Source organism: Haemaphysalis longicornis, unplaced genomic scaffold (assembly GCF_048455015.1).
Source record: "Haemaphysalis longicornis isolate Haplotype H1 unplaced genomic scaffold, Haemaphysalis longicornis Haplotype H1 scaffold_6, whole genome shotgun sequence".
In the NCBI taxonomy this organism is placed as follows: domain Eukaryota; kingdom Metazoa; phylum Arthropoda; class Arachnida; order Ixodida; family Ixodidae; genus Haemaphysalis; species Haemaphysalis longicornis.
In genome coordinates, this window is record NW_027526407.1 from 135,184,719 (window position 1) to 135,194,180 (window position 9,462).

Consider the following 9,462-nt stretch of genomic DNA (forward strand, 5'->3'; position numbering starts at 1 on the left):
TTTGGCAGTTTTTAAGTCGAAGAGAAGGTAATGCACCTGACCTCGTAGTGTCTTTTAAGAGCAGTTTCCCATTGAAACCCGTGGTGTGCGACGCTGTGGTTCAAAACCTGGACTCACGATGGACAATCACTACTCCTGTTCATGGCATGTCATTTATCAAATCCATAGACCGGTACCGAAAGGACAGCTTTGTTTATAGGTGATATGCATAAATTTACTTGTTACCTTTACTCGGTACCTTTACAACGCTGGCAGTATAACAAATGCTGACATGTTCTATTTTCTGTAAGTCACTATGTACTACGCTGCAGCATCTGGGGCAGATGCAGCAAAGGCTTTGATGCTTCTTTTGCTGATAATTGGAAAGGTCATGAAAGAAGAGAATGCGCACATTACACCTTTTTTATCCCACGCAGTATGGAAGACTGGTTCTGTTTGCACCGATGACCTTAAAGGAACACTGAATTTGTTTGTAAACATTGCGGGATTACTAGTGTAAATTGTATTCCGGAGTCCATATGCCATGTTTCGGCAACTTTGAGCGTGGTTAGACAAATTTACTTAGTAGAAAAATCAATTCAAGGATGCTGTCCTCCTTTCTGCACACTCGCCCATTTTGAGTATTTGGGTCTTTGATTTTTATTTCCTGGCCAAACCAGGGGGAGGCTGAGACAAAAGGCGGACGACGCATGACAGGGGCCTCAGGCTCCCGATTTACAGCGTACATAACAACACGTCTGTTCACAAATTTAAGCATATAGCACAATCGTAATAAAGACATAGCACAAAGCAAAGTTATTACTACATTTCCTATGTATTCCTATGGTGTTCTTGTGTTTTGTCAGGAGAAGATGAGCTAGAAATTGGCTACCCTACTGCATGGCTCGCCAATGTTCTGACAAAGTAAGCCAGCCCAGCGTTTAGTCCGCCGGCCGCATACCGGTTGCACAATTCGTTCGCTGAGTTCAAAGTAAGCCACAACAAGTTTTTGAATAGAAGATTTTGCCTTTCTTTACTTTGTTAGTTTGCACACTGTATCAAGCTCTGAGTTCGCGTCGCACCACCAGGCGCTGCACAAGTGGACTTCAGACGCATCGCTGACTGGTACGCTAGTAGGAAAAACTAAGGCTGCTTGAATTCGGGAGAAGAGTCGGCGAAGTCAATATAGTTACTAAGGAAATATAATCAACTGAAAAATGTACCGTATAGCGCAAAACTAGGCAGCAGAAAGCGCATTTTGCGCTGGATGAAGAAGCACAGCGGTCAGCAGAACAATCACACATCTGTGAACGCTTTTCCGTCTAAGAAATGCAAATTCTAGACGTGAGAAATTGTGGAAGTTTTTATGACGCTTACTGCACGACCTTTATACTAAAAATAGTCACCTAAGGTACTTGATATGCCAAAACTAAATACAACTGTAAACTGGTTGTACATTTGTATGTTGCAATTTCGTGTTATTACCAGCAAACGAAGCTTCCTCGGCTCTATATAATTCTTCACGTGTCGAAAAATTTCACAGTTTTCCGCTCTTAGGAAAGGGAACGTGTATGAAGACAAGGACTGCGTGTACTGCGCGTCGCGCAAACTTGTGACAGATCGGAGGTGGCAACAAGTAGATATAGAGAAAAGGTCGCTTACGTGTCATTGCCCTGTGCGCCCTTGCGCAGCGCGCAGTGAGCGCGCAACAAACAACTGTGTAATGGGCATCAGGCGTTGAATATTAAAACAAGTATCGCGTCTGCCATAACATAAGATCTCACGAGTGCAGTGGAAAAGTCTTATGGTGCAGCCACGCGGAAGTAGAGCGCCAGGACGCCCGCAACCAGGGAAGTTGGATGCAACAAAGGCCATTGAACAGAGAATACTAGCAAGCACAGGCTGTGACCCCACGCACCATGGCTTACGGCTGCGCATTTGGAAGCTGTCATGAGATGCGGCGCTGCACTTTCTGCTGATGCCCTGCATGGTTTTACGGGATTCTCTATGGCGTACACGCTGGTTATGCATTTTCCTTTAGGCTTTGCAGATCGCCATTTCTTTTTTCCCCGAAAAAAACTGTGATTCACGTTAAGGTTTTCTTTTGCATTGTATTATTCGGCGGGGCAGGATCGCAAACCCAACCTAGTGAAAGGAGGTTCCTCCAAGCTCTGTCACCGGGTGCTTGCTTGAACTTTCGGTTATTTTCGGTGTTCTGTGGGCTTTGTCCTGGAGTTGCAATCAGGGAACGTAGTTAAGTTATGGTTACTGTATATCCCACATTCATTTGTAAACGGTATCTTTGCTTAGAAGTTAGGGCAGCTTATGCCCCGCGCTATGCCATTGTTGCTACACTTTTAGGATGTCAGTATACAACATTGTGCTATGGGCGTTTCCTCACCATAAACAATGTTGGGTTACTTCGTGGCACTGATTGCGAACTTCAGCTTGACTGTTTTCAGGTTTTAACATTTCAATATATTTATTTTTCTTCTGCTCTCTAAGCTTCTGACCGAGCTGAGTGCTTTCTCTTATTTCCTTCATTTTTATTTTGATTTGTCTGTTTCTTGTGCGGTGTAGTCATAGGACTAAAAATGGCGTACTTTCTTGGCGGCGTAACTTCTTGCGGGATGTTGCAAACTTCCTTTCTGAAGATTTAGGATCACCCTTTATTATTGCGAATTCTTTTGTCTACAGATGTCTAAAATCCGAGTGTTCTTTTTCTGTTTCTTTTATTCGTACTTTTCTTTTTGATTATATAAATATAGGGCTCATGTTGCGAAAGTTTGCTGCCCAAGACAAATGTAATTTTTATTGTTTTATTTCTTCTACAAATATGATTCTCTTACACGGCATTGATGTGTCTACAGTCACTTATTTTTATTTTATTAAAACATGCTGTGGTTAATCTGCATCTGGTGTCCTAACCGCTTATTAAGGGTGGTTTGTGCAAGGCGGGAACATTAAAGGCTTGATAATGTTGAGTCAAATTCAGTGTGCAATGTTTTCGGGTTAAACGTGGAATCGCTGTGGCTGATTGTAACTTCTCATGCCCCACGCAATACCCGTATGACCCTAGGGTAAATAAAGGTGGCCGAGAATTCTCAACAAAAATAACCTTTTGTTTCAGAGCATGTCGGCTCAAGGCCGGTCGCCACAATTACACACCCCACATTGACCTTAACACTGAGAAAATTTCAGCAGCTGTTATGCTCGCATGGGGAAGGTGTCAATCGGTAAATTCTGCCAGGGATAGAATTCATGCAAAACGCGTTGGTACTCATTTTTGTCGCTGGTACAATCGGGATTGACATGCGTAACAAAACGAAATCGTTGGAATGACTTGATAATTAAACTTACTGCTGTATTGCTGTAGTATTTGGTGAAATTCAGTGACTGAAAAACTCGTAGCATGGTGAAAAGCTTCAACAATCTCGCAATGTGCATTCTTAAGTACCGCTATAGACCCCTTGCAAAAACCCTTGCAACTCTGTGCCTCCGCTCGATTATCGCCATTGCCATCGGTGGCGAGTTCACGGGTCGGCCATTGTGAAGGAAAGACCGTCGCTGGCGTGCATGCAAGTTCACTAGACTGTTGTACAACCTCGAGTTGCTAGAACGCTGCATCGTCGTCGTGCCGTGATGAAACGGATTCTCTGAGTCCATGCATGCGTTTATGGAGTTTGCATCTGGACTGCGAGTCACGTTAGATCATCACGTCGCAGTATCGCAGGAAAAGCTGGCCGCTTCCTGGCTGTGTTGCAGCTGTGCGCCGGTCGAACTTTCATCTCCGGTATTTGAATGACCATTCATGCGCTCTAACAAAGTGGGTGAAGATGCCGACCCATTGCTGTGTTCCTGTCTGGAAACAGTACCGATACGTTGACAAATCCGGACAAAAGGTACGTACGTACATTTTACACGAAGCGGCCAGTTTCTTGTCCGATTGTCGTATGCGGTTGCTTCATGGACAACGTATATTGGCTCGAAATTACATTTTTTGTGATATTTTATCGGGCATTTGTTTACATTGCGCGCGATGTTGCTAGGGAGGCGCTAGGGTCATCCGTGGCCGGTAAACCTAGCATAATGCCCCGAGCACGCATGTATTTGCTTCGCTGCCTGATTTAACAGAATTCTCCACGGGGTATGACTTCAGCGTGACTAAATGAGCCTCAGATTTGGCCAGAACGTTTGCCGGCTTTCAACAAGCTTCGCTGTTGTGCGCTACTGAGGTTGAAAATTGTAAACCCTTTATTCATATTCCTGCCACCACCGTGTTGTGCCTCCCTTTGAGGGGATATTTTACGCGAGAGTTCTCAGAGCGCCTTGCGGCGCAAAAACACAACACATCATGATAAGAGCTCTTTTTTTTCAGGTGTCATACCACAGGTTTCCGAGTGATGCGGGCCTAAAAGAAAAAATGGATTGCAGCCATCAAGAGGGATGAGGGGCCACTGTTTCGTGTCTCAAAGGCAACCATAGTGTGGTCCCCGAATTTCCTCGCGACAGATTTCTGCACAAACGTGGCTAGTGGCCATCGCCTGCTCCTGGAGTCAGCTGTGCCGTCTGTTTTCCCATTCCGTACGGCCAAGCCTCCTAGAAGAATGCCCCGCCAGCGAACTATTCCTGGACCCAAGTCGAAGAAACAAGTTCCTGCACAGTCTGACGGCCAGCCTCCCATCGACTTTGAATGTTGCGAAAGAAGCACTCATGATGAGAACCAGGTTCCTATGCAAGAGGTTGTTTTAGACGACAACGAGAACCTTTCTCATCGCAGACTTCTGCCAGCCACTGCGAGTGCAAAAAAATAATTGCTGCGCTTGAGGCTCACCTTGCCGCAACAAAAGACAGGGAGGCAAAGCTTAGGGTGGACATAGCAAGCACTAAGCAGGCACAGGCAACGCAGGCCTTCCAGCTAAGCAAGGCACGTGTTGAACTTGCTAGTGCCCAGTCAGAGCTAGCAGATGTAAGAGAGAAGCTCAAACCAAAGAGCCTGGAGCTCAGCATGCTTCAGGATGAGCTAGTCACTGCGCAGCAGTGCTTGCAAAAGTTGAAGGAGGAGTATGAGCCATTCGGAATTGAGAAATTCAAGCAAAGTAACGACGACATCCAGTTTTACACTGGACTGCCCGACTACGAGACTTTTGAAGAGTTGCTCGAGTTCCTGGACACTGGCGACAACGGCGAAAATATGATACGCCATCACAACACTAGCACCACAGGGAACGAAGGTTATAGGGGCAGACCACAGAAAGTCAGCATACAGAACCAGTTTTTCATGGTCCTCGTGAAGCTCCGCCTTGGTATCTTTCACCAGCATCTCGGACATTTGTTTGATGTTTCCATTAGCACAGTCTCTCGGATATTTTCTGTTTGGGTGGATTTCATCTGCCTCCAGATGGGAGAGCTGACCTTGTGGTTGTCACGGAGAGCTATTGATGAGGCAATGCCTCGGGCTTTTGTGGAGAAGTACGCATCCACGCGCGTGTTGCTTGATGCAACAGAGATCAGGTGCGAAGTGCCATCATCATTTGTGACGCAGTCTGGCCAATACTCTCAGTATAAATCCACACACACGTTCAAGAGACTGGTCGGAGTGGCTCCGCATGGGTACGTTACGTTTGTTTCCGAGCTATTCACGGGATGCACATCAGACAGGGAATGTGTGATACGAAGTGGTTTTTTGGAGCGATAGTTTGAGGAAGGGGACTCCATTATGGCAGACAAGGGCTTCTGAATTGATGACCTTTTGGAGGACATAGGTGTGAACCTGAATATTCCACCCTTCCTTCGAAGAGAGCAATTCACAGCCGAGGAGACTCAAGAAACCCAGGACGTTGCTGCACTTCGAATACATGTGGAAAGGCGAATCCAGCGTATCAAGTGCAACCACATATTTGATCACCCTGTGCCGATGTCGTTGGCCCCGTTGGCTAATCATATGTGGGGTGATTTGTGCAACTCTCAGCAACTGGCAGTCGCCTATAATGCAAGAGTCGGAAGGCAGTTAGCTGCGGTGTGCATTCCAAATGTGCATTATGGAGTTCTGTTTATGCACTGCACAGTGGACCAACACGCAGTAGCCATTGAGTGCCTGACTTTTGTTTGAAGTAGAAAGTTGCTTTTTCAAAGAAGTGCCACCGTGTGTGCTGGAGACACAAGTTATTTTTAGCGCTGACACTGCACTTGAGCTTCTATGAAGCGCACTGTCTGGCAAGCTGGTTGCAGCAAGGCAAAGGGTGGTGTGCGGGAATCTGTACACAGTGCAATAAAGCGCCGCCACATTGTAAGTTCTTTTTGTTGATGGCACAAGGGGGCTACTTGGAGGCTAGACAACTAAATTGCAGCCTCGTGACTGCCAATCTCCAGGAACGGCAAAAGGGTGTTAAAATTAAAGTTGTTTAGCTGGTCTTTCATAGCCTCCCATTCGGCGCGGTTCAGCCGGATTCGTTCGATGAGAATGAAATCCTTTCCATAGACAACAAAGTCGCCCCAGCTTAGTGCGGACACCCCGATCTGCCCTACTATTTGCGCATAATAGGAGTTGTATCGTTTGAGTCTTGGGCCATTTTCTGTCAGCTCGCTGCAGAAAGTGCTGCTTGCCAGCTCATCCCCCTTTTTGTCTCGAAGGGTGTACGGGCACTTGATCTCAAGCACCCCTTACGACCCCTCGGCTGGGTCGAAGACGAGTCTGTCAGGCGATGCACTGAGCCAAGGAAAGGAGGGGTTCACCAGCAGGCCACAGGGGAGGACTGTCACGTCATGCCCCATGGTACGGAGCACCTCTTCATAGCGCTTAGCAGCCATGGGGTCGTTGGAGATGCCGTGCCTGCATACAAATACAACAGCATGTCACAGTGCTGCCCGATACAAATAGCAATAGATGGTGTACTCGCCTGCCTTAAATGTGCTTGTTCAACTAGCCTGGCAGTGCAGGAAAGTTTAACTTATATCCAGGGTGGCTAATGCAGTGACACCGAGTAATGTAGATGACTTAATTGTCATCAGTTGCTTTGCATTTGCAGAAAATTTGGATGAAAATATCTGCTTAGAAATACAAAGATTGTGTTCACCAGGCGCCTGCGAACAGCACAATAGCCTCCTGCCCTCCCTTCTCACCCCCATCCAACTCCACAAAGCTTCCAATCGTTTCTTATGTGAATGTGCTGTGTGTGTTCCTGCGTCTGTCAGTTTTCAGGTGCTTATCTGCATTGTTAGTGTTTGTGTGCACTTTTGTGTCTGCACATCTTTCACTCATATTTGCCCCTCTCATCTCCATATGGAGTAGCAATCCAAGCTCACTGCCAGGCTAACTTTTCCGTATCATTTAAGGCATCCCACCTCCCTCATCCAGGCACATGAATGGTTTACTGTCCCACCAAACCTATCCTGTAATTTAACACAGCAGTCACCAAAATATTACGAATGTATACACAGCACAACAGCAATAGAGATGTTTCTTAAGGATTTTATTTTTGTTTTTCGTAGTAGTGCTGCAGAATGTTCAGCCCACAATAAATTACAAAACTTAAAATTACAATTACTTCAAGTAACATCATACATGTCTACGGTAAAGAAAAAAACCAGTGAGAAAAAAAACCTCTTGCAGTATGTCTTTGAAGTATATAAATACGTTAAATTCTCCACATTATCATTACAAGTGAGTTTATGCACCTGATCGGAGCCAACCGTGAAACGTCCCTGCTCGCTGTCAGTGACTGGATGCCTTTCACAGACCACTCCCTCCGCATCAGCACAACGCCAAAGTTGGAGGACGTTAGTCTCAGGCTCCGTTCTTTTGCACACGTTGCGCTGTCGGACTGTTGCCGCGTGTCACGCTCCAGGGCCAGCGATGCCTGCCGCTATGTCTCTACCTTCTGCGGGGTGTTGAGAAAAAGTGAAAACAGTCAAAAGCGGTAACTAACCTCTGCGTGCTGAGGTTCACGAATGAAGACAAGATGAGCACAATTGAATGCATGCCATTTTACATTTTCTTTAGTATAGACTAGTGTGTGAAACCGACCACAACCACCTACACTGGTTGATTAACACGTGTCCATCACTTCGAGTTGTTGATCGATTCGCTCTTGCGCTGCAATTGGCTAGCCTCCTTGTTAGCTCAGTTGGTAGAGCAACTGGTCTGGTTAAGCAGTGGTCCCAGGTTCCAATCCTGGACCAGGACGAATTTTTCTTCCAAGTGAGAAGTTTGTGAGAAAGCTGTATAGCTTTACTTTGTAGCCGTATGGCTGCACTGAGGTGGATTTCAAACTTTCCTTCGTTGTGTGTGAAATCTAAATAACATGCTGTGGCAGACAAAATGGCAGCAAATATAAAGCACAGGAGTTGCATCGTTTTAGACACGGCAACAGAAGTGAGTGCCCACGTGATAACGGCTCGGTGGGTCTCGGCATGTGTGCCAGGAAGTACGTTGGCATACCTCAACGATTGTGCTGCCTCCTTGGTGGGAAGCTGGCAGCCAATGCAGCGCGTCCTTGAAAAGGTCTGCCGCAGGCACCAGCTGGGTGTACGGCACAGACACTGGCCCAATGCCCGAAAACAGGTCACTGAAAGCATGCGGCAGCAGTGCCTGCTGGTAGGCAAGTGGGGACGCTGCTGGGGCCGGTCCGTACTTTGTCTCCTTGCTCGGTCCTCCTGGTGTCAGCAGCAGGCCCCGAGCAAAGGTATTGTTCGGGTTCCGTGCGAGCATCCTGTGGCACAGCCGCTCCTTGGCAGCTGCTTGCTGCTCTGCAGTCCGTGGACGTGCCCTGCACTCCGTCGGCCGGGCGAGTTTCGGGACGCTGAGACCGCCTTCCCGTACGCTCCGCCAGTCAATGCCCTGGATGGAGCTGCCCCTGATGGCACTGCCACTGGGCACCCTCCACTGCTTCGGCAAGTCAGTGCACGCCATGTGCTGGGGTGCTTCTTGGAAGCCCTTGGACTACAGGAGGGCAACAGTCCGCAGCATACCCATCAGGTTGTTGCAGGCAACCTTTCCTCCAGGGCATTCAGAGCTCCCATCAGCCACTTCTCCGTGCTGACCAACTGCGGCTATCACGCTGTATGGTGGGGCAGTCTTTCTCATGTCCGGTGGCACTGTGCCCGAACGAACACAATTCCACTGCTCAAAAGAAGTGTTCACAATGTGAGGAGTTCTCTTAACTTATGTTACAAAAGAAACAACCGATACAAACCCAGAAGCTGCAACAAGCACCACTAACCATACATTGCTTGGTAATGGAGGCATGTTATGAGGCCGCACTACTTAAACAGTATCTTGTTTTTTTTTTGCTTTTTTTTCGCTCGAACGGTCGCTTTTTCATTTGCTCAACCCCCTCTGCCAAAAAATCATTAAGGCCCGTACACACTTGCCACGAAATTTCTGTCACGGCGACAAAAATTCGCCCGAACCAAACAACAAAAAACGATCGCAGCGCGTTAAAGCGACATGCATGCCCGTCGCTTTCGTCGCAAGTGTCAACG

At 47.2% G+C, this 9,462-nt stretch overlaps 1 pseudogene; it reads right to left on the minus strand.

Annotated features, from left to right (window-relative positions):
• Positions 1-6,642: 6,642 nt before the first annotated feature.
• On the minus strand, positions 6,643-8,689 carry LOC144143259 (uncharacterized; annotated as a pseudogene).
• Between the last annotated feature and the right edge of the window lie 773 nt (positions 8,690-9,462).